Source organism: Antechinus flavipes, chromosome 3, assembly GCF_016432865.1.
Source record: "Antechinus flavipes isolate AdamAnt ecotype Samford, QLD, Australia chromosome 3, AdamAnt_v2, whole genome shotgun sequence".
NCBI classification, from domain to species: domain Eukaryota; kingdom Metazoa; phylum Chordata; class Mammalia; order Dasyuromorphia; family Dasyuridae; genus Antechinus; species Antechinus flavipes.
The window spans coordinates 2707842-2732201 of NC_067400.1; the positions used below are offsets into that span (position 1 = coordinate 2707842).

The 24360-nt window shown below is 47.5% G+C and overlaps 1 protein-coding gene across 2 annotated transcripts in view; it reads left to right on the forward strand.

The window, feature by feature from the left end:
* Nucleotides 1–8023: 8023 nt before the first annotated feature.
* Nucleotides 8024–24360, forward strand: part of ATP13A3 (ATPase 13A3) — a 64028-nt gene continuing 47691 nt past the window's right edge. For both annotated transcript variants that reach the window (XM_051991596.1, XM_051991598.1), the window contains exon 1: nucleotides 8024–8087. The gene's annotated coding sequence lies outside the window, so the exon portion shown is untranslated. The remainder of the gene's footprint in view (nucleotides 8088–24360) is intronic.

Here is a 24360-nt window from a genome sequence, read left to right on the forward strand (position 1 = left end):
TTCACTGTACACATGGCAATCTACTTACATGCCCTGCAGGATCCTTGCCATAGGCGCTTAAAAAAAAAAAAAAAAAGATTTTGATTCTCTCTTGCCTACATTTCCCCTCTGTATCCCTTCCCCTTCTAGAAAGTTAATACTGATATTATTTTTTAAAAAGCTATAGAAGAGAGAAAAACACAACAAAAGCATTTTAAAAAAAGAGATATTATACACACACACACACACACACACACACACACACACATATATATAATGTTGTAGACTCTTGGGGGGTGAGGAGTCCTCCCCTGCTTTGCCAAAAAGTGGAGGAGAGAGTGTGTGTGGGGTATTGCTTTCTCTTCTATGGGTCCAAACTTGATCTTTCTAATTATCTAACAATCAGTTTTCATTCTTTTTTTGGTTACTCTTTCTACTTACATTTTTTGTTTGCTCATTAAAAAAAAATTAAAGCTAATTTACCATTATTGTTATTTCTTGAATCACTATAATTTCTCTTAGTTTCCCTCCCCATTCTGAGAGGCATCCTCTATACCAAATAAATGAGTTGTTTTTGTTTTTTGTTTAAAGACAAAAGAAAAAGATAAGATAAAATCAACATAATTGCTTAATATGAAGAAAAAAATCTGAAAATATGTATAAGGTACCATACTTGTAGACCTGCCACCTCTCTGAGAAGGATGGGAGGGGGATAGTTTTCAAATATCTTTTAGGAACCAGGGTTATACTTTGTAATTTTGCAACATTTCTTTTTGATTCTTTCTGTCTGGTTGTTCTTTTTATTTACATTGTTGTAGTCACAGGGTACATTGTTTTTCTGGCTCTGCTTCTCTTATTTCGAATCATTGGTTCTTATAAGTCTTTTTAAACTTCTGCCTTCATCATGTTAATTGTTTCATAAAGTGCAGAAATATTTGGCCGTTAGGTGATATCACAGTGCACAATGTGGAACATGGAAACAGGACTTGAGTTCTTTGAAGCTAGGGGGACTAGCCTCAGACACTTACTAGGTGTGTGACCCTTAATCTCTCTTGGACTGTTTTTCATCTGTAATAGGAAGATAAAATAATAGCACTTATATCCTAAGGTTGTTACAAGGATCAAACGAGGGAATATTTATAAAGTGTTTTGCAAACTTTGGCTTGCTATTCAGGTGCACACTTCTATTGTTGTTATTGTTATTCTATTACACTCATGTACAATTTATTTAGCCATTCCTGATTGATCGATTTTATTTCCAATTCTTTGCTTCTACCACACAAAGTGCCTTTATAAATATCCTGATATAGAGAGAGAGCTTTTCTTTTCATGAGCAAGCCCCTTGGTTTATATGCCATCAGGAGACTCTATGGGGCAAAGGGACTGAAAGTCTTAGTTCCTAATTTGCATAAATCTGGATTGCTTTCCAAAATAGTGTACTAATTCACTTCACTTTTGTATCAGTCACTCCAACATCAACTTTGGATGGATGTGAACTGAAACTGGAAAGCTGTTTTGATTTGAATTTTTCTTATTAGAGATTTGAAACATGCTTTCATGTGGTTAAGTTTTCGATTCTTCTTTTGAGAATTACACATATCCTTCGATCATTTTTCATATCACTTGGATTCTGATCATGTACATTTGATTATTTCTCCCTGTATCTTGGCTGTTGATCCACTGAATATCAGAGATGCTTTCCAAATTTATCTATATCTATTTATTTATTCAATCTCTTTCCTTTTCATTCTAGACATATGAGTTTTGTTTGTGCCAAGGCTTTTCAGCTTTATGTAATCAAATGATTTATTTTGCTTTTTTAATTTCCTCTATTCCTTATGTGCTGAAGAATTAATCTCACAGAGATGAAAAAATATATAATTTGCTTCTCTTCTCATTATTTGATGTTATTGTTTTTACTTGTCAGATCATGTATATATTTTGAGTTGATTAGGAATATGCTATAACATAAATTGTTGTTCGAAGCCTACTTCCTTCTTTCAGACTTCTTTCCATTTTCCCCAGTAGTTCTGATCAAATAAAAGGTTCTTTTCTAGGTAAATGTGTGTGTGTGTGTGTGTGTGTGTGTGTGTGTGTGTGTGTGTGTGTGTTGATCTCTGGGTTATTGAGTTCAATTGCTTCTGATATTTCTTTGTTTGGTCTTTTCTATTGATCTATTTTTTTTCTTCCTTTCTTTTTTTAAAAGTGGTACCAAATGGTTTTTATAATTGCTGTTTTATAAAATAATTTGTTATTCCTGTTTCTTTCCTGTCATTTTCATTATTTTTCTTGCTATTTTCTATCTCTGTTTCTCCAATATATTTTATTATTTTATCTATTTCAGTAAACTGTCCCTTTCGTAGTTTAAATGAACAAATTAACTTCAATAGTATTATCATTTTTATCTTTTGGCACGGTCTAGTTATAAGCAGTGGATATTGCTCCAGTAATTTAAATGTCTTTATTTAAAGACTCCTTTGGAATTGACTATATAGAGTGTATATGTGTGTATGTATACATACATATATATTCCTATATATGTATACATACATATATATTCCTATATATGTATATGTGTTCCATATTCTTTGGTAAATTGACTTGTCTCAATTAGTTTGTTGATTCCCTAGGATTTTTAAAGTAATCTATTATGTCACCAACAAACAGGAGTAATTTGGCCTCCTCTTTGCCTATTTTCATGTCATCTGTTTCTTTTCCTTGTCCTGGCATTTCTAGAACTATATTAAATAATAACGAAGAGAGTGGACAGCCTTGCTTTATTCCTGAATTTAATAAGAAATCTTTTAGTGTTTCCCCACTGCATATTTTTGCTTATGTTTAGTAGGCTGATTTTTTTTTTAACATATTAAAAGAATAAGATCTCCCTAGCTATATTTTGCAGATTTAAAAGCACCGATGAAGATTGTTCTTTGTCAAGGTTTTTTTTTTCTGCATATATTGAGGTAATGTGGTTTTGGATGCCTTTGTTTTTAATGTGATTGTCGTGTTTATTGTTTTTCCTCTACAGACTCATAATAAATGTTAAGCTGAATTGAGGGAAAATGACTGATTTTCCTGGCTTTTCCCAAAGGCTTCTGTGCTCAGCATTTAATAAAAAGGCTCATTCTATCTTTGGAAAAAAAAAAAAAGAAACCTTTTACTAAGCAATTCTTCATCTTTTTAATTGGAAGTTACAATTTGTATAAACTTATGATAATGCATATTTGTCACACATTGAATATTAACCAATAACTCACATTTTTGAAAGCTTTTTATTTTCAAAACACATGCATGGATAGTTTTCAACATTCACCCTTGCAAAACCTTATGCTCCCAATTTTTTTTTTCTTTCTCCCTTTTCCCCCACCCCCACCTCCTCTAAATAGCAAGTAATCCAATATATATAACTCAGGGATTTTATAGTTTAGTTCATAAAGGACAGAGCTCTAATAATTCCATGGCACCCTCTGCCTCTGTAACCATAGGCAGCTCACCTTCCTCTCTGAACCTCAGTTTCCCTATCTGTAAATGGAGGTGACAATGCTTGTACCACGTGTCCCAATTCAAAAGAAAGGTGCTTTGTAAATCTTAGGGTGCTCTAGAAAGGGGAGCTAAGATTTTCTTCATTTGAAAACAATTTTGCTGCAACTTCTTCAGTTCTCTTCCTCCCTGCTTGCTGTGCCTGCTGCCCCTGCCCTGCTCTATCCTGTCCCACGGGGATTTGGACTCTATTATCTCAGTCTCTTTGAGATAAGAGATCTATTTGAGAGCAGGATTTTTTCCCCTCTTTTTGAAAGTTTCTGGCTTAGTCAGAAGAGCCTCAAGGCTCTGGAATTTCCAGGAAGGGGTTTTCTTTCTTTAAACTGAGCTTTTTTTCTGGTCCCCATGGAAGTGAGAGAAATGTTTCTTTAAAGGATGATTTTAAAAAAAATTTTTAAAAAGCTATTTATTTTCAAAACACATGCATCGTTTTCAGCATCCATCCTTGCAAAACCTTGTGTTCCCAATTTTTCTCCCTCCCTTCTCCCCACCTCTCCTCTAGACGGCAAGTATTCCAGTAGAAATTAAACACGTACAATTCTTCTATACACATTCCCACAATCATCTTGCTGCACAAGAAAAATCAGATCAAAAAGGAAAAAATTGAGAAAGAAAACAAAAAACCAAGCAAACAACAACAAAAAAGTGAAAATGCTGGGTTGTGATTCACACTCAGTCCCCACTGTCTCTCTCTGAGTGTAGAGGGCTTTCTCTATCACAAGACCATAGGAACTGGCCTGAGGCACCTCGCTGTTGAAGAGTCACGTCCATCCGAATTGATCATCATATAATCTTGTTGTTGCTCTGTCCAATGTTCTCTTGGTTCTACTCACTCAAAGGAAGATCTTGATCTCTGAAGGACAGTGGGCAGTGAATGTTCAGTGGACTCACACCTTTTGGATCCAAGCCTTCAAACAATCTGAGGCCCAAATCATTTTCGGGACCCCGTTTTGGGCGACTGGTGAGAAATGCAAAACTGGCTTCCAGGGGCTAGAGCAATGTGGGTCAGAGGGAGAGATGGCTGAGAGATGCTTAGCTCTTGGACTTCTAGGGGAAACTGAGAGACTGCACACCATCAGCAGGGCCAGATTCTGGAAACAAGAAGAGAGCTGTCTCACCCTCAGGGTCTGCCGGTGGCAACAGCTCCCTTTTATGTCTCCAGGGAGACTTGTCTTATCAGCAGAAGAAGATCTGGAAGACATCTCAGCAAACTGGACAGAACCAACATGACCCTCAAGATGCAAGTAGGTTGCTTAGTACTGTCCTCCAGGACACATGTTGGAGCAGGATGATCACCTTACAGGCCAGATCTTATCTCTTGTGAGTTTTCCTGATGGATCTCCTAAGTTCTCTCCTCTTCAGGCTTTCAGGGGCTTTGGGATGTCATGAGTACTGACACACTCCCAGGTTCTTCTCTGAATCCTTCTGGAGGCTGCCCCCCTCCCCCCAGGCTAGTAGGCCTGGGCTCCATTGGGCCACTCAAGCGGCTCTGCTGTTCAGCTGGGACCCTTTGCCCTGGAAATCTGTCTGGCCCATCCCGCAGCCTTCCCCCACTCCTGCCGCCTTCCTCCATTGGGGGAGGGGGGGCTGCCATCTCTTCTACAGGGCAGTAAGTCATCAGGGCTAAGCCAGCAGATACCCACTGTGCTGGACGTTTGAAGCCTAGTGGGTGATCTGAGGGGCCTTTGGGCCCTGACAGCCTCAGTGACCAAGCAGAGCCCTCCCTAGTTCCTCCCGTGGGAGCAGAGACTTCCCCCATGTGAAGGCAAGCAGAGTGGAGCAGTTTACCCCAGTGTAGGCCACTGGCAAAGCCTGGCCTTTGCTTCCCAGGCTCCCAACTCGGGCTCTGCTCACTCCGTCTCCCTCCCGGCCTCTCACAAGCCGCAGCCCCTGCTCCTGGCCGTAGCTGCCGGCCGAGGCGGGACAGGGGAGCCGGTGTTTGCTGGGTAAGCGGAAGCATCCAAGGATGCTCCCGAGGAATTGCCCCAGGGAGAGTCTCCAGATCCTGGCGATATTCGCTGCATCTGCTGCCCGAAGCGGCCGTGACTGCCTCTCGGGTCGTTAGCCGCTCGGAGGAGAAAACTAGCAGGAGGCGGGCGGGGAGCTCGGGAGCCCAGGAAGTGCCCGCAGGGCTGGATGTGGGCGGCAGGCTTAATGAGGGCACAAAGGAGGAAATTCTCTGCTGTCGGAGGGTAATAAAGACCCAGGGAAACTTGGCACCCGAGGCCGCAGCCCGGTTGATGGCTTCGGAAGCTCGCGACCAGAGGTTTGATCCGGAAATGGAAACGCGAAGGTCTCTCTTCCATCGCTGCCCACGAGCTCCTTGAACGTCCAAGCCGGGTCAGGCCGTGGCGAACGTCCCTCGGGGAACCCGCGCACGGTGCTCTGGGTCAGTCTGCTGCGGCTCGGGCCCAAGGAGGAGTGGCCTGGAGGACAAGCCGGCCCGTTCCACGGTTTCTGGATCGCCGGAGCACAGTCAGTTCCTCAAAGCGGGTGCCCACGTTGTGTCCGCGTCCGGGGCGTGCGCGGGCGCCGGCACCGGGGCTCCCCAGAGCTTCCTCTTTTGCAAGTTTCCCCAAGACTTCCCTTCTTACAATGAACTCAGCAACCCGGTGCAGACGCCTGGGCCCGCGGGCTGTGGGCAGAAGGCTCCCGAGGTGTCGGCTCCGGCCCGTTCTTTAACAGAGGAGGGATGGAGAGAGAGGCCCCAGGTGGGGATCAAGCTCGCCTCTCCTAGCGTCAGGCTGTTGGGAAACACCCCGTTTGCCGGAGCTGCCTCAGCAAGCTCGCTGGCTGGCACGACAACAATCCTCTGCGCTCAGCCTGTGCAAAACCGCAGCATGATTGCAGGTGCTTTCTGGGACTAGCCCCGGCCAGGAAGCCCTGCGGGGAGTCCAGCTGTCACATGGTCGCTGTTCTCCCCACTGTTGGGGCCACAGCGCACGGAGCAGCCGAGGACCCACTGCTGAGATCTCCCCACACGGGCCCAATGGGGTGGCCCCCACGGGGACCCAGAGCCTCTGAACCTGAACTGAATCCTGACTCCGGCCATTGGCCAGGCTGCCCTTTTAACTAGCCCCGGCCTGGACTTCCCCTCTGCCCAGCCATTGCGAACCTCCCCGGCCAGCCCTCCCCCGCCTCCACCTCCGAGAGACCTTCCTCCCTGCATGATCTCCCCCTTAGTCATCCTGTCCACAGCAGGGTTTCAATCTTTTATTTGCTGTTGGCTTAGAATGTGAGTTTCTGGAAGCCAGGGGCTGTCTCCCCTTGGCATACAGCTGGTGCTTAACACGTGCTGACAATTGGCCTAGAGTGTAAGCTGAAAGGGGCAGAGTTTGTCTCCCCATAGCATACAGCAGGCACTTAACAGATTCTGGCTCCTGGCTTAGAATGTGAGTTTCTGAAAGCCAGGGGTTATCTCCCCAAGGCATACACTTGGTACTTAACATATGCTGACAACTGGCTTAGGCTGTAAACTGAAGGGGCTGTCTCCCCAAGGCATACAGCAGGCACTTAACAGATTCTGGCTCCTGGCTTAGAGTGTAAGCTTCTGGAAGCCAGGGGTTATCTCCCCAAGGCATACACTTGGTACTTAACATATGCTGACAACTGGCTTAGCCTGTAAACTGAAGGGGCTGTCTCCCCAAGGCATACAGCAGGCACTAAACACACGATGGCTCTTGGCTTAGAGCGTACGCTCCTCGTAAGCACCAAGGGGGCAGGACCTCCATCTTTTGCGTTTTCTGGTGTCCTCTGCGCTTAGCAGCGGGACCGGGCACACAGCAGGCACTTCACAGCGGTCTGCGCCCTTCCAACTCCGAGGCGACCGCGGGATCTGCGCGACTCGGGGAAGGCGCCAGGTCGGCCCAGTGCGCATGCCCGCCCCCGGCCGGCCCGATCTGACCCCTTGCTGCGCGCGCGCGCGCCACTTTTCCCTGCATCCCTCCGTCCCTCCCTGGGCCGCCAGCTCGCTCCCGGCCCGCCCGCGCGCGCGCCGAGGAGCCGGAGGGGCGGGACCACTAGGGGGCGTAGCTCCAGGCTTAGGTCCCGCCCCTCCAGCGCCTGCCGTTTCCGCTCCCGCCCCCGCGCTTTGCCCTCGGGGGCTCGGGATGAGTCAATCACGTGACCTCACTTCCGGCGCGGGAGTCCCGAGCTCGCGCTCGCGCCCTCGTTGCCGCCGCCGCCGCCGCCGCCGCCGCGCCGCGTGAGCCGCTCCCCCCGGACCCCGCGTCGCCTGCGCCCCCGGCCCAGCCGCCGCCGCCCTCTCCTGCCGGGCCGGGCCGGGCCCGCTGCGGGCCGCTCCTGCGTCGTGAGCCGACTGACCGACGCCCCGACGGCCGGCCGGAGGCCCTGAGGGACGGAGCGCGCGCCCCCGCGGCCCCCGCGCGGCCCCGGGAGCCCCCGGCCCAGCGAGCCCGCCCAGGGCCCCGGGGGCGGCGGGGCGGCGGGCCCGGGCCATGGCGCTGAGCTGAGCGCGGCGGCGGGAGACGACGAGGGGGAGGAGGACGAGGAGGACGACGAGGAGGGAGAGGAGGAGGAGGAGGAAGAGGAGGAGGAGGAGGAGGCCGGTGAGTGAGGAAGGTCGGGGGCGCTGGATCCCTTCTCCTCCGGGGACAGCGGGCCGGAGGCCGTGAGGGCGCGTGTATGCCCCGGACACGCGTGGGGGCGCTCCGTCTCGGACCGGCCTCAGGAGCGGCTCCGCCCCGGGCCAGGGTCGACTTTGACCCTGGGGCCGCCAAGGGCTCTGCCTGGGCCGGGGTCTGAGCGCTGGGGCCCCTTCCACCGGAGCAGGTCGCTCCCCACGTCCCCGAAGCCGAGCTCTCCTAGGTCCTGAGTCCCTCCGCTCCTCGGGAGCCCCTGGCCCGGGGGCCTCCTGAGCCCCACGTGGGCTGCCCAGTGAAAAAGGGCGTCCCGAAAAGGGCCCGCTCTCAGCCTGACCTGGGGCGGGGGGGGGTCGGGACCGGGGGGAGCCCCTGGTCCCGCACTGTGGCCTCCGGGTCACGTGATGAAGCGAGGTCCCTTCTTCCCCCACCCGGGGGCTGCCGCCCTCCAGCCTTAATCCCGAGTCCCCCGACTCGCGCCATCATCCCCTTGTCACCAGCGACCCTGCTTTTAGCCCAGGCAGAGGAGCTCCGAGCCGGGGGAGGGAGGAAACTTTGACTCATTATTGAAATGAGGTTGACTTTATACCTGGCCCCCCCGACTTCTCCGGGGCTGGCGCCGTGGGAAGGAGCCCCGGACTTGCTGCGCGGAGGGGGTCCGCACCGGCGCGCCCGAGAGGGGGTGTGGGAGGGCAGTGCATCAACATCGGAGGAAAACCGCCTGGCTTTGGGGAAATGTTCATTTGTTGAAATTGAGGTGTGGCTGTGGGCGAAATACCGAGGCAGGGCGAGCTCCTTGATTCTGTCAAATCGGAGCAGTTGTGGGGCAATCCTGCGAGGGAGCGAAGGGCGGCTTGGGAGAGGAAAGGCTGGAGAAAAGGAGCCGGGGCCTGGGGCAGGGGCATTTCCCCGGCTCCTCCGGCACTTGGGCCTGGCTGAGGAGGGAAGGGGTTATTGCATCAGGGGTAGGTAGAGACAGGTAAAAGCCGGAAAGGGAACTGGAGCCACGGTCTTCACGGGGTGTTTAACTCCATTTCAAGGATTGCTCAGCACAACCTGGGGACATTGTTTGTTTTCTTGCCTGTTTAAATTCCCTTGTCTTAAATTTTCAAGATTGTGTTGAATGACCTGCCAGTATTGGAGAGAGAGACTGGGACTAACGAATAGAGAAGCCGATTGATGAGAGCCTTTTGTATTTCTCCAAATTCTACGTAAAGATTCTAACCTTTAGAGGGAAGAAGCATGTGGACTCGACTCTTTTTTTTTTTTTTTAAACCTAAAAGGTTGTAAGTTGTGAGTGGATGCTGTGGGATGGATGGGAAGAGCTTCAGGAATGACTTAGAAGCATTTTTTTTCATTAGGCCCTTTACCCTTGAAGAGATTTAAATAAAAATGTTTTATGGATGTGCTTTTTTATATCGAATTCATTTTTAAACAGTGGTCTTCCCAACAAACTTTTAAAAAGAAAAAGCATTTCAGCCAAACCAGCTGACACTGCCTCTGTGATTGGCTCTGCAGCCTTCTCTCCATACGGCTTTCTCCAGGGCCTCGTTCTGGCCATTCACTCTGATTCTGTTGGTAAAGTCCACACGCATGCCATTTTTCCTCCTTCCTCTTTCAGTCCACACCGAATGCTTCCTATTGGTAATTTGGGGCCTACTGTGAGCCTCTCTTTTGTTTCCAGTACTTTGCTCCTGTCCAAGTGCTGCTGGCTGTGTTGAGGCCATGGGACCCTTCTTTGAGCCTTCAGGGCTTAGTGCTGAGAGTTCTGGTTAAACTCCCAGCCAGTTGAGTCACGGTTTCAGCACAGCTCTGGGTGGCTCCGTCACAGTTGTATCAATTTGCCAGCAGGGCATTTAATTTGTCCTGGGGTAGTTCGGCCAACATTGAGCGTCCGTCCATCTTTGCCAGTTTGCAAGGTGTGAGGTTCGGCCTTAGTTATTTTGATTTATATTTCTTCTCTTAGTGATTTAGAGTCATTTCAAATGGTTGTGAAAACCATTTTTCCTTAGAGAACTTTGTTCCTGTCCTTTGAGGACTTAACCATAGGAGATAGGATTTCTGGTCTTAAAAAATTGTGCTGCCTCCTTTTCCACTTGGATATGTATGAGCCCCTTCTCAGAGGTACTTGATGCTGAAGATCTTGATTGAGTGGATACTTGGATCCTCTAAGCCCAAGCTGCCACCCCTGCTGGGGGACCCTTTCCTTCAGGACCCTTTGGCAGTTTTTGACCTCCTTGACATTGTATCACTGCCCTCTTGGTTCATCTCAAAGACAGCCTTCTGTCAGAGGTCTTCAGGCTTTCTCTATCCCAGCTTCCAGATTCTAAGTGTCTATCTCTTTGGGCTACCTTTTATCTGGTCCTTTTGTGTCTGCTGCCTCTGTATTGTTCATATTGTCTCACCTGATAGAATGTAATAGGGCAGTGACTGTTTCAGTTTTAGCTCCTGGAAGTGTGCCTGCACACAGTAGGAATTTAATAAATCCTATCGAGTGATCCTGTTCTTCCCCTATCTTAGTTTTCTCTGTTGGATCATCGTTTTCCTCCACATAGGGCCAAGAATGATCGCCTCCAAAGTTTGCAGGAAGCAATTATTACCTGCCTGCTAAAGATATTGTCCATTTTGTGGTTATAGTTTTCTCTGATTCTCTTCTGGAGGAAGAGACAAACAGGTGTCATCTACAAACTTGGAACTCTAGTTTCTCAATCCAGAACCAGAGTTTTCAGTTCTTGATGCCATCCTTCTCATGTTTAGTTCACATTAAGATCTAATTATTAGGTAGATGCTGACTTGATTTGAAGGGATTCACAAGATTCTTGGTAGAATTCTTTTCTCCACTGATAAGTGGGCATAGTTAGTTTTGTGATATTTTATGAATCTTTGTCTTACCAAATAATCACCTGCTTCCAGTTGAGGGGACAGAAATGTATTTTAATGAAATCATCCCAGATAACTCTTGTCCCCTCTTCTTGAGAAGTAGTGATTTCATCATTTAACTGAACTTTCCTTATTTTTTCATTTATAGCAATGCTGACATTGATGTTTATCACCAGACAAGCCTTAAAGTGCCTATTGTGTGCACGAGTACAAAAGGGAGATGGTCTGTTTCTTCAATGAATGAAAAAGCATTTTGTAAGTGCTTATGAGGTGTCTGGTGCCTGTGACACAGAGGCTTTCAAGGAAGCTGAGTGTCTGTACTTTCACGTGGTTCAGTTACTTTGAATAGTGTCACCTTGTTGGTCATTGGAATCCATTTACTAGCCATTAAATATTTATAGACTGTCTAAAAATGCTTTGATTCTGTTGCTCTCTGGACCTTTTGCAATCAGTTTGGAAGAGGAAGGAGAGAAACCCAAGATTGAAGGGCATGTGGTAGATTTTTATGACCACCAGAAAATGGCCCTGCTCACCTGACTTATAGCTCTGCTAGATTGGTGTTTGACCAGTTTCAGTAAGTAATCTTTACAGACAGACCATGCTCCAGTACCGTCTTGATCCATAAGAAGTGCTGGAACTTCTGCTCTGCTGGCACAGCCTTTGAGAAGCCAGGGTCACCTGCCCCATCTGCCAGGAAGAAGCAGGAAGTCTGGCTTGGGAGTGGGGAGGAGAGTGAGTGTGCTGTTTGTAAAGCTTTGAATGGTTAGTCTTGTGTTGGTTTTTCTTCTGAACTTCCCTGTCAAATTTTAGTTCTTGATGGAGGAGGAGCAGTGTGCCCTTCACAGAGGGCTCAGCACTTTGTGGCTTACTTTCTTTCCCATCAACTCCTCTGCCCAGGAGCATCCTGTATGTTCCAGAAGAAGCCCATCCGGCACCTGACCATTGATCTAGCCAGGCTGTTCAGGCAGCATCTCAGTGTCCTCACATGCCTCTCTCGGTGGGAGGGTTTGAGTACAGAACAATAAACTCCAAAAGCCTTCCCTTTACAGAGGGCTCGAAACTCCATCCTTTTCTTCAGTTGTCCTTAATGCCCTCCTTCCCCTCCCGCTCCCTTTTCAGTTTCCTTTTGTGGGTTGTCCCCTCTTCAGACTGTAAGTTCTTTGAGGGTGCTTGCATTCTGAGCAATGGATAAATAATTATTAATGATCTCACAGATCAGTTAGTCTTGGTTTCTTGCTGTGGAATGGGAGAATGCCATCCTTCCTTCTTCTATAGTGTTTCTGTTCCAGAACCTATTAATAGTTTGGGGATGGGAAGGCTCTAGTGTAGCATATTGCAATGTCTTTACTTCCATTTAAAAGTCCTTTCATGCTATTGCCATATGATTTTATTGTGATGACTTTTTTTTTTGCTTAATAGAGTGTTGAAGGTAGAAGAGATCTTTAGGCTCATTTAGTCCAAAGATTGCTGAGAAAACTGGATCAATAGAGAGATTTCTCTCCTTTTTTCAGAGATAGGGAGGTTTGTAGACAGAAGATAAGTAGTCTGCAGCCATCTGCAGCAATCTGTTGGAGAAGATCTGATGCAATGGGATCTCTTGTTCAGAAGTAGGATGACCTTTTCATGTGAGTCTGGGGTGAAAGAATAGATACTGTGGCAAAAGGTGTCTGTATGATGGAAGATAAAGAGGGAAGAAGATTAGGGTTAGCTTGGCAAGTGGCCTCAGTTTTTGCAGTAAAATAGGAGGCCAGGGTCTCGGCTGAGAGGGAGAGTTTGAGGGAATTCTGGGAGGAGGAATGATCAGGTTTGGATAAGGATAGCATTTTGGGATTGCCTTGCAGCAAGGGCCTATTTAAAGTTGTTCAGCAGTCAGCCTGGTTTTGGATTTTCCTTCAGTTTCCTTCAGTTTGTTCTGCAGTACTTAAGCAGGAACAAATGTGGAAGTGATCTGAGGCTTGGTAGGGCAAGATCACCACTATGATAATGAGCAGGGGACTGAAGGGGACAGTGTAGAGTTCAGCCTCAGTCCACCAAGCAGTGGTGATGGGAAAGGGAAGAGAGAATGGAGGACTGAGGGATTGAAGAATTGGCACTCCTCATGTGGATGGCAGATAGAGGTGGGGATTTCCAGGCAGAGAGAATGGTGGACTTGTGGATGATGGCAAGATCAATGGTATAATGATCTTTGTGCGGGCCTGAAGTGTGGGTCCGGTGAAGAGGACTTGATCATGGGTAGTGGTGAGGTTGGGTTTGCAAGTCTTACCAGTGTGCAGGTTGAAGAGTGTCGCTCACCATAAAGGCAGGAGCTGCGGAGTAAAGGCAGCCAAATCGGGCTGAACTCAGCACGGAAAGAAGGCAGCGTGCTGGCAACATTTTGATCAGGTGGCAGATATGGACTGGGGGAATCTCCTATGGACTCGGGGGCCTTTGTCAGCTTGGTGATGCCTCAGAATGTTTGAAAGGGCACAAAATATGAAGGATTGCAAAGGAAGCCAATCATATCAAAATACTCTTGAAGACACTAAAACCCCAAGTGAAGACCCTCTGCTCTAAAGTCTACATAATCTTATTTTATAGATCTGCCTTTTGAGATCACCCCCAAAGGGGTGATAACTTTGTTGAGATTTTAACCAATGTATTTCTGGAAAATCTGAGACTTACTTTTTTCAACCTAGTTGTGTTTCAACTCAGACCCAGTGAGTCTCACAGACTCCTCGATGCCCAAATTAGGAATCTCATTTTCCTTCTTTCCTTCTGGTAAGCTGATTTCTCAAGCCTCCCACTTCTCCCCTTCCTCCTTTCTCTCCATTTGAAAGGTCAGACTCATGGCCTTTTGCTGAGGTCATTTGTCATTTGATAAACCTGGAAAATTTTGCATAACTTTTTTTTTTTGACTTGTTAAATGACTAGTTTCTGCTCTTTAATTGATGACCAGCATTCCATTGGGCAATAAGTCCATGGCCTGAAGCGTGGTAGATATTCGCTTTCTGCACTGCCATTTAGATAACCATCAGGGTTAGTTACCTTTGGGCCAGATGCAGCTGACATTTTTCTAGGCTATTTAGAGATATCTAAGTGAAATTGGTAAACTGGTTACAGCTGTGGCAACTGTTTTGTGAACTGATGGCCCGCCTGGATAATTCGGAGCGATCTAGATCTTAGGGCTGAGCTGTTGGGCCGTTTTGGGGATAGCCACTGGCCTACTGTTCTAGTGAGGTGAAGTGCTTTTTGAATTCTTTTTTTTTGTTGTTGAATGAAAGGGAGAATTACTGAAGGGGAGGCTTTGGGGGAAGGCTTGTAGGGGACTAAGACCAGCTTCAGGTAATTATATATGTCTGCCTTGTGGCTAGGAAAGGAGAGGAAGCTTTCCCCTCTTTCTTGTTCCCCAAACCCAGTTCTTTATGAAACTTCTAGTTCAGCAGCATTCTAGATAAAATAAACTTGAGTGGGAAGTTTGGGAACCCACCTCTCCTTTCGAAACATTGCTTCTCGTAAAATGTTCCGAATTCTGAATGAGAACTTATTGGGAAATTGGGGATTATCCTCATACGATAGTAATCTTTTTGAATTTTGGACACGATCTCAGCTCCACAGCAAGATTATGTTTGCAAGCTTTTTGAGAGCCAGGATTGTTTTGATTGTGTTTCTGTTTCCCACACTTGATCTCTTACTGGGCCTGGCACAGAGTAGGCATTCCATTTAGCAAATGCTTGTAGATTGGTGACTCGAAGCCATTATTTCCAGTCGATCCCCAAGCATTTATTAAGTACTTTTTCTGAGCCAGGGGCTGGGTTAAAGCCTCAACAGCCCTGGCTTCTCTTCTGAGCTTCAGACTACTATATTCTTTTTTGTTCTGGTTCGTAGATCTCTGAGAATACCAGAGAAAAAGAGTCGACAGAGAAACTGAGACCATTCAGTCCATCTTCCCTCATCCCCTCTTTGAGTGGGCCATCTGGCCTCTTTGTCTGGACAGGCTGCTGTCACTCCTGGGCCGAGTTCTGCTAGCTGGCCAGGGAGCTCCTCCTTGGGAGAACAGTGAATCTCCCCACATAGTGGTTTATTTTCTTTTTGTTGTTGTTGTTGTGGCAATTGGTTACACAGAGTCACACAGCTAGGAAGTGTTAAGTGAGTGAGACCAGATTTGAACTTGGTTCTTCCTGACTTCAGGGCTGGTGCTCTCTCCACTGTGCCCCCAGCTGTCCCATAGTGGTCTATTTTCAGGGTTCTCCCATGGGGCGGCCTTTCGGGTATTTGAAAGCAGCCATTGTGACCCTCTTAGAGCTTTCCTCTGGGTGTTCTGCTGAATTTTCTCACTGATCTTCCCCTGAGCCTCTGTTTGCTTCTTCACTCCTTAGTATCTTCTGAAGTTTTTCTGTGACTTTTCTAACAAATGGCCCAGAGTTGGCTTCAGCTCTTCTGGGCCCTGATCGGGCCTGCACTTGACTCCAAGTTCTTTGATTTTCAGAGAGACACTTTTATTACGAATTAAATGTTTTATTATGCAAAGAACAAGGAAGAGTGAAGTTATCAACTTTTATTGTGTTTTAAAAATATGTGTTCAGTTAAACAAGGTGGAGACCAAATTAAACTGCGGGATTGTAGGCGCTGCTTCCCTTGTTTGTGACATTTGTTACCTTGGGCTGTATTCTCTGTTGCCTGGTTCCTAGTTGCTTAGTCATGTCTTTTCTAACTTCTCTCTTACATCCGGGAAGGAAAGGGGAAAGGGACCCGCACCTATCAAACATTACTGTGTCAAACACTTGTAACTGTAGGAAATAAGTGCTGTTATGAGCCCTATTTTACAGTTGAGGAAACTGAGGCAAACTCCATGGTTTGCCTCAGGTCATACAGCTCCTGGTAGATTTGAGTTGAGGCCTTCTTGCCTCTGCCCACTGGCCATTTAAATGTGCCTTGGTCTTGTAGCCATCATGAATTTCCATAGCTAGAAGCCAAGGACTGGCCTCCTGCTTCTTTCCAGGAAAGACAGTCCTTCCGTAGAACCTCAAGAACCTCTGCCGGGAAATGGACAAGTAGCAACTAGTATTTGATGGTGCTCTCTTACCCTTTGTAAAACAGTAGACGTTTATCATTGACAACTTATGTATTTCCTTGCTGATCCACGCTCCCCTTTCACACATGTTGCTCTTTCCCTTTGGACCCCGCACAATCAGGGCGGTGGTTGTTGCTGTGTCTTACTTTCTTGTTGGTCTGTAGTTCCCTAAGAATTCAGCCACTGACTGACTTAAACTTGTCACTTCCTTGCCCGTCAGCCTCCTTTGACTCTGGAAATGCTTTTCCGATACATCTTGAGATGTTTGTCATCTGCTGTAGCCAACTGCCCCATGTTCCTCATGCTTGTGGTGACCAGGACAATGCAGCTCTGCCATTGCTGTCCCAACTCAGTCCCTGTATGCAGGAAAGCCTTTCCCAGGCTCCCTTGTTTCCCATTTATCCTATTAAGGGCTTGTTTGCATTTCTTCACTTCCACTTTTCTCTTAACTCCTTGAGGACCTTGACTGTCTTTGCCCTTTCTTGGTATTTCTAATTACGTTTGGGTCAGGAACACTATAGGTGCCTAACAAATGTTTATGGACCACCTGACACAATTGAACTGGGGTTGTGCAGAAGGGAGTTGCCATCTGCAGCTTTTGGAATGGAATGAATAAGCCCCTTTGGGGAGAGGAGATCCTTGAGAGCTTTTCAGTATTGTCCAGGCTTTTTTTGGGTCTATATCTTTTAAACAACTGAGTTAGAGAGCTGCTTATAGTAGCCACATCTGCATTTCTTTGGACAATTTCCTTTTTTTTCCTTATATAAATTATTTCTCGTTGAGCTTTCAGAATTTAATTTAAACACATTTTATTGCTACTTTTGGCTTTTAAAACAAACCCCAGTCATTTGGCGGGACCCCATCTCCAACCCTTCCAACTCCCTCTGCCTTCTAACAAAGAAAAATAGTTAAGCAAAACCAACTGTCAAAGTGACCCTAACATTCCACAGCCTTAGCTCCCTCGCCTCTGTTGAAAGGAGGAGGTGCATCTCCTCTTTTCTCCAGGGCTAAGCGAAATAATATGTGTGAAGTGGGCAGCACAGTGTCTGGCACGGAGGAGGTGCTCTAGAAATGCTAGCTAGTAGCTGGCTATTAAGTTTAATGTGGTTTGGAAACACCCAGTTGGAAAGACAGTTGGTGATATGGAACTGGAGCTCAGGAGAGAGACTAGGAGTGTGTAGGGGGCTGCCTGTAGTGATCGAGGAGCCATCTGAAAGGGCTGCTAAATTGGGACATGCTGGGAGTGCTGGCAGGCTAGTGTAATTCCACTTCCCTAAGGCAACATGTCCTTTAGACAAAATAGGAAAAGGTTGGCTGGATTGGTAGTATAGGTAAGTGGATGTGCAGCCGACCGAAAAATTCTGCTCCAAGAATTTTGGTTAGTACGATGAGAGCATTTCCAGGGGGGCGTGTTTAGTGATGCGCAGGAGAAGGCTGGCTCGGTCCCTTCTCCATTCACAGTCACGGGCATCATGGCCTTTCCTGCCAGCTCCTGGGGAGGCTGAGGCTGGTAGCCGTTTGAGCTTGGGAGTTCTGAGCTTGAGCGTCCGATGTGAGTCTGGCCCCAGTAAATAGGGTGAACTTCTGAGAGCTCGAGTAGCCTGAGCAAGGAGGCAGCAGAGAACAGGAAAAGTTTCTGAGCAGTGGAGTCACAAAAACAGCTGTGATCCGGTCGCGGGTGTCAGGCTGTGGGGGAGCTGCAGAATCCCAGTGGGAGCTGTAAAAGTTTCCCAATGAGTTAGGGAGAGGTTTTGTTTTTGTTTTTGTTGGTAAACTCCTCAAGAGATCATAGAGGCTCTAGATGGATGAGGGGGGCTGAAAGGACAGCTGAGTGCCCAAACCACCTCATCTTTGGTTTAGTTGCTGCCTGCTCCAGGGCTTTGGGTCTAAGTACCTCTGTGCCCCATTTTCGCCCTAGTATTTGAGTCCCCAGCGGGATGTAGGGGAGAGAGCATTGTGCTTGGAGATGGTCCAGATCTGCAGGGGGTCAGTTAAGGAGCTAGAGAGGGGGCCAGACCGAGGGAGTCTTTGAGACTAATCTCATCTTTTCCACAACAGCCGTAGGTTAGTGGATGGGGAGGATGCCTTTGCCAGTTCCTCTGCTCTGTGGGCATGTTGGAGAGCTGTGGGATGATGGGTAGGTTTGGGTGGATTAGGAGCTGCCTGAATGAGCCGAGCCAAAGGGAGGCGGTAGTTCTGTGCTTGGGAGGAACGTCTCTTGAAGAAATGGGGAATGTTTAGCTGAGATTAAAGACCTGGATGATGTGCTAGATGTCCTCACGTATTTGAAGGGCTGCCTGGAGGGAGAGAGGTTGCATTAGTTCCATCAGGCAGAGCTGGGACCGGTGGGTGGACACTGTCGCACAGATGAAGGTAGGTTTCAAAACAAGAGGACCGAGCTGTTCTAGAAAGGAGCAACTGCCTGGGGCCCGAGGCCAGCTACCTCTTGCTCATCAGAGGTCCTAAAGCTAAGATTGTTTTTCATAGTTACAGTTGCCCTCTGTGGTCCCTTCCAGCTCTGGAGTCCCGTGGTTGTGTGTTGTTAGTCTGGTAAATGAGCCGTCCAGAGTCACCGAGTTTGGCATTAGATCGATCACCTGCTCGAGCGCCCCATCAGCCTCGGAGCCCAGGATCGTGCCTTTGTGGGTGTTGTTCCTCAAGATCAGTGGTTGTTTGACTGGCACCTAGTGCGGTGCTCTCTGGTCCATGGTAGGCAGTGACACTGAAGAAGTGCTCATTGATAGATCCACTCCTGGCTTTTGGCCCTTTCCTAGCAAATAGAGGCCTAAGGATGTCAGCACAGAGATCCAAAAGACCTTAAATTTGAGGGCATCTGGGCACATGGTGAGAATGAGGGATAATGCCACTGGTCACCTCAGGAAGGCCAGACCCTGAGGGGGACCCTTCCTGTCCTCTAGGGAGTGAGTGCTGGTATTGGGTGGGATTTGCATCAGCTTTAAATAAGATCTAAAGGGCTAGGTCATTGATTTTGGGCAAGTGCAGCATTTTAAATGTTAGGATTTAGAGTCGGTGAGGATCTTGCAGATCCTGGAGTGAAATCCCTTTGTCTTGCAGGAGTTGTCCAAGGTCCCCGAGAGGGTGAGGCTCTGTCGGGAGAGGGAGGCGCCTTTATTGCCCTTGCAGCTAGGGAGGGCCCTCTCCTAGGCCAGGCTGAGACCTGGCCGGTTCTGCTTGGTGACGATCCCCTACCCTGTGGCCGCTCTGTCTCTGTGAACCCTGCTTGGCTTTCCTTGACCTTCCTGGCTCCCAGTTTTCTCATCTGGAAAATAGAACCAAGAGGGAGTTGTCCTTTTCCAGTTCAAAGTTTATGATCCTACAGTGGGGAAAAAAAATTGATTGGAATTAGCTCTGCACAGCTCAGGTGCCATATAATGTAATTGTGTTATGATTTGTTGTCATTGTTGTCAATCAGCTTTGCAGAGTTTCTCTCTCTCCCCACCTCCCTCCCCCAGAAGGTTCTAAAGGGCACTTGTGGACTCCAGAGTCTCACCTGCCGTCCAGTAACATCCAGCCAGTCCCTCCTCCCTCTGCCTGCTCCTTCTCTGTCTCCTTTGCTGGATCCTCCTCCTGATCACACTCTTCTTCCTCTGTCTTACTGGATCACCAGTCAGGTCTCCCTGTCCTGCCTTTCAGACAGCTCAGGCTGTCCAGTAGCATCTTACACTGCAGATGTCCAAAACAGAGCTCAGTAAGTTTCCCCCTAACCCCCCCTCCCCCTAACCCTCCCTCCCCTCTCTCTCAATCCCTCCCTCACCATCTCTCTGGTACTCTGGGCTCCTGACCTAATAGTCACCCTGGATTTTTCATTCTCTCACTCATATTCAGGATTTCTCTTACCTGACACTGCCACTCCCCCCTCCCCTCTGCTCTCAATAAGCTCCAGTGGCTCCCTGTTGCCTCCTGGAGCAAATACAAAAGGTTGTTTGGCATTCAAAGCCCTTCATAGTCTACTTCCCCCTTCTTCATCAGTTTTCTTGCCCTGACTTCTCCCATGCATTCAGGACTATTTCACGGCCTCCATACCTAGAATGTTCTCTCTCCTCTGACTGCTGACCTCCGGGGCTTTCGTCCAGTCCCCCCTTTTACAAGCAGCCTCTCCGGTCCCTCCAGTTCTGGGGCCTTCTCTCTGGTCAGTACTTAAGCCTGTACAGAGCTTTCTGCGGATTTGTTTATCTGTCGTTGTTCCCTCCCTCCCCCCCTTTTAGATCATGGGCTCCTTGAGGGCAGGTCTAGCTCCTGCCTCTGGTTGTAGTTACCTGCTGGCACTGAGCCCAGCAGGTGGAGATCAAACCCAAATTTTATGATCCTCCCATCGGAAGCTTCCTGGAATATGCAAGCGGTTTGAAGGCTTGAGGCTCCTGGAAAACCTCCTCAACTTAGCTAGATCTTTCCTGACTTGGATGGTCAGGATGGCCTGATGGAGCTCTGGCCTGGCGCTCCCCCTGGTGGACGAAGGTGTCCCAGCAGACGCCTTCCCTGCTGGATTTCCCCAGGAGGTGCCCATTGGCCCAGAGGCTCTCACACCGTGGGTGCCCGATCTGTCTCAGAGTCCTGGCTGAGAGGCTTTGTGCCTGCGTGTGCAGAGACCCACTCGGCCGAGACAAGCCGGGCCAGCTTCTGAGCTGTGGCAGTCTGACCGACTATAAGATCTCGGCGTCATGTAATAGTCAGATTGAACGATCAAACTCATCCAGGAAAAGTCTGGCTGGTGGAAAGCTGTCATCCTAACTCTTGGAATGATGCTCGTCATTTTGAGAGGCTCATTTCATTAACTTTCCTAATTGCAGCTCATTTTATTGCCATCCCATTGTTGGCCGCGTACAAAAAGTTTGCTTGGCCAAGAATGCAGGTTACAAATGTAAATACAATGTTAGTTTGGGGTCTGTTGGACACAATGGTCTTCCTCAAGCCTAAACACAGAAACAAAAGCAAGTATTCTAAGAGACGGCCTCAGATGGGAAGTGATAAAATGGGCATTGACTAAAGCTTTGTTGAGATTTTGCTGGTCGACTTGTAAAATTTCCATGTATTCATGAAATTCTATTACGTCATTCTCATTGTTAGGGGCTTGGGACTAGACGCGACTTGGTAACGGCGGTTTTGTAGATTAAAAGCTGTCGTGAACATTTCCCAAGTGTTTAGTGTGAGAGATCCCAGGAAGCAAAGGTGAGGAGGCAAAGAAAGAAATGGCTGTGCTTTACAGGGAATAAAGGTTCCGACATAGGGGACCTGCAACAGGAAACCCGACTAGAGGCTTTCCACACGGAATCACACGTGGCATTTCATCATTGACTAATTTGTGGCCTTCACGTTACTTTTCCTTACCTGGGGTTCTTTCTAATAGAATGTAAGCTCTTGACACCCTGGTCTCTTTCCTCTTTTATTGGGTCCACTGCAGGGTGCTTAATAAATGCTTGTGAGTAACGAATGGATGCAAGATGGAAAGACATCTAGACAAAATAACCTTAGAGGGACAAACACCTTCCCTTTGAACAGGAGCAGAGAAGTGTTTGCGCAGTAGACTTCTGTATGTGCTTTGAAATAGAAGGAAAAAATCTGTCAGTAAACTTTAAGTGCTTACTGTGTAAAAGACATTCCCCCGCCTCAAGGAGCTTGCAGTCTAACGGGGAAAACACAAAGAATATTGGGTGGGGGGACTCGTAGGTTACTGGTGGGTTGGATGTGATAGAGAAGTCCGGTGGGAGATGAAGAATGGCTCTCTTCTGCTCCCCTGGCTGGGGGGACGGGGAGGGACTGATGGGACAGTACCAGTGTCTGTGTCATCTCGGGAGAAGCCGAAGTGCAGCCGGGTCAGAAACGCACGCCCCTCCGATGGCGAACCACAGGAAGAAGGCCGCTTAATACCAACCTTCTCTCTGACATGCCCCAGCAGCCCCTGCCTAGGCTTAAGTTGGAGGCTTCTTCAGAGGCGCCCAGCCTGTTCTGGGCTTGTCTGAGGGTTTCCATCCTGACGCCACAAAGACAAAGGTGCTCCCCAAAGGCAATGGGAGCTCATCTTCTCTGCTCGTGGGCCGCGCTCCCTGAGCGGTAAAGTGTCCACTAGCCCTGTCCCTCCTTAAAGGTCTTTTTTGGGTTGGACTTTTCCCATCTACACTGCTCGCGTGCACGTAGAGCCGTGGAAAGTGAACGCCAGGGCTGTTTCTTCCCTGCCCGGCATTTTGTCTGGCATTAACAAGACTCTACTTGAGACCTCGATGCTGTGGTAAGGGAGTGCCAGCCACACAGTCGGGGATTCTCTGGGAGCGATGTTTTCTTAAGGGCTAGCAAGCTTTGGTGGCATTGCTCGTGCGCAGTGGTTTTTAACCTGAAAATTTAAAAGGCTCTAGTTTGGAGTCCAACAAATGCCTTCATTAGGCAGAAATTGTCTTTGGGAAGTTGAATGGGATTTGTATAGGGTTGCCTGATTCTGAATGTGTGTCCTTAAGTTGTTCTCCATATTATTTCTGGTGTGAGGATGGCAGGGACGAGGTTTACCTTTTTTATGATTCCCAATACACAACCCTACATAAATAAATGCTTCTGGACTGACCAGGCCATAGCTTAAGTTTTGCTTATGTTTAAAGACCAGGGTCAGACCCTTATTAGCTGATGGCTTTGGCCTGGCTACTTACTTTTTCATAGATCTCAATTTTCCAGTATGTAAAATGGGGGCAGAAATACATTTGTGACCTATTTCAGTCATTTAGCTCTATTATGGCTCAGTTTCCTCACCTGTAAAATGAGCTGGATAAAGCCATGGCAAACCAGTCCAGCATCTTTGCCGAGAAAACCCTAAGTGGATCATAAAGGTTTAGACATGATTGAATGACAACAGCAACCACAGAGCCTCTACCTCTCACTTTAAAGTTTGCAAAGAGTAATGGAAAAAGAAAAGCGATGGCTCTGGCCGCGGTAGAGAGTTTTCTGTTTGGGGACATCACAAATGCAGGCTGCTGAGGACAGACTTTCTGGGGTTTAAAAGGCTTTAAAATTGGGACTTTGTTGATTACAGTGGAAATAAATGCAAAGCTGGCCAGAAGTGCTCCCCATCCAAATGAAGTTGGAGACCCCAGAATAGCTGTGGTGCCTTTCCCTGCCTAGGATTACCCACTTCTGCCAGACACGGACCCTCCTGATGCCTCAGGCCCCAGCGCTTGGTTGTGATTGTGACTCTGAGTTCCTGAATGCCATGTGAACAGAACAGGAGTCAGCTTGGGGGACTTGAAAGCTGAAGACAAATTTTTTAATGAATTCTGTTTTATTGATGCCCTTTGCTTTTATACTGTGGTTCTTCAAATATTTTTCGTATCTCCTTGAATCTTCCTTTGTAACAAAGAAACATAATTAAACAATGCAGGGACTGTCCTAGAGTCTGGCATCTCTGAAATGAGGGAGAAAGTTTGTTTCCTTCTCTCTCTTCTAGGATCTTTGTTGGTTTTCAGGTACTCAGAAGTTTCTTATTTTCCTTTTACATTGTTTGTTGTCACTGTGTTGCATTAGCTCGTATCAATCTTCCTCTGTTTCCCTGAAGTTCCTGATTGTTCTTGAGGAGCTTACATTCTCCATTCACAGATAAATATGAAGTCCCTAGTTTGGGGAACACTAAGAGCTAAGGATCAGGAAAGGGAGCCGGGGCTTCCAAGAGAGGCAGAGGGACAACATTCTAGTCCCAAGGGCAACCTACACAAAGATCTGGAAGGTTTTCTATGAAGATTCGCTCTTGGATTGGTTGGCTAGAGTGCTCTGTATGAAGGAGAGTAATAATTGACCCCTTTGGAAGGGCAGACTTAAAGCCATTTGGGAAGAGAGGTGAACATGTCCATGGAATGATCAGGATGAGCGAGAACACAGGGAGTTAGGGGCTGGTGGGCCTTCATTTATTTATTTATTTATTTGTTTGTTTATAACTTTTTATTGACAGGCTGGTGGGCCTTGAAGTCATCTGCACACGAGAGCACTAGGGGACAGATGAGAAAGAATTGGCTGCTTGACGGTCTGGCAGAGGAGAGTCATGAGGGTAGAGAAAGAGCCTGGGCTAGGACAGTGGTGGCCACTCCAAGCAGAATAGAACCTCCCAAAAGATAATGATCAGAGTTAGAGAAAAGGCCATAGAATTTAGCCACAATGAGGTCATTGATAACCTCAGAGAGAGAGTTCACCATGGAAGACGGGAGGTTAGAGGGCAAACCCTGGGGTATAGAGCTAGGAAAGGAGGAGACCTATGGTATGGTCCAGTTAAGGGTTCTGAAGGGAGAGATTAGGGACAGCTTTGTAGGTATCTGGGAAAGA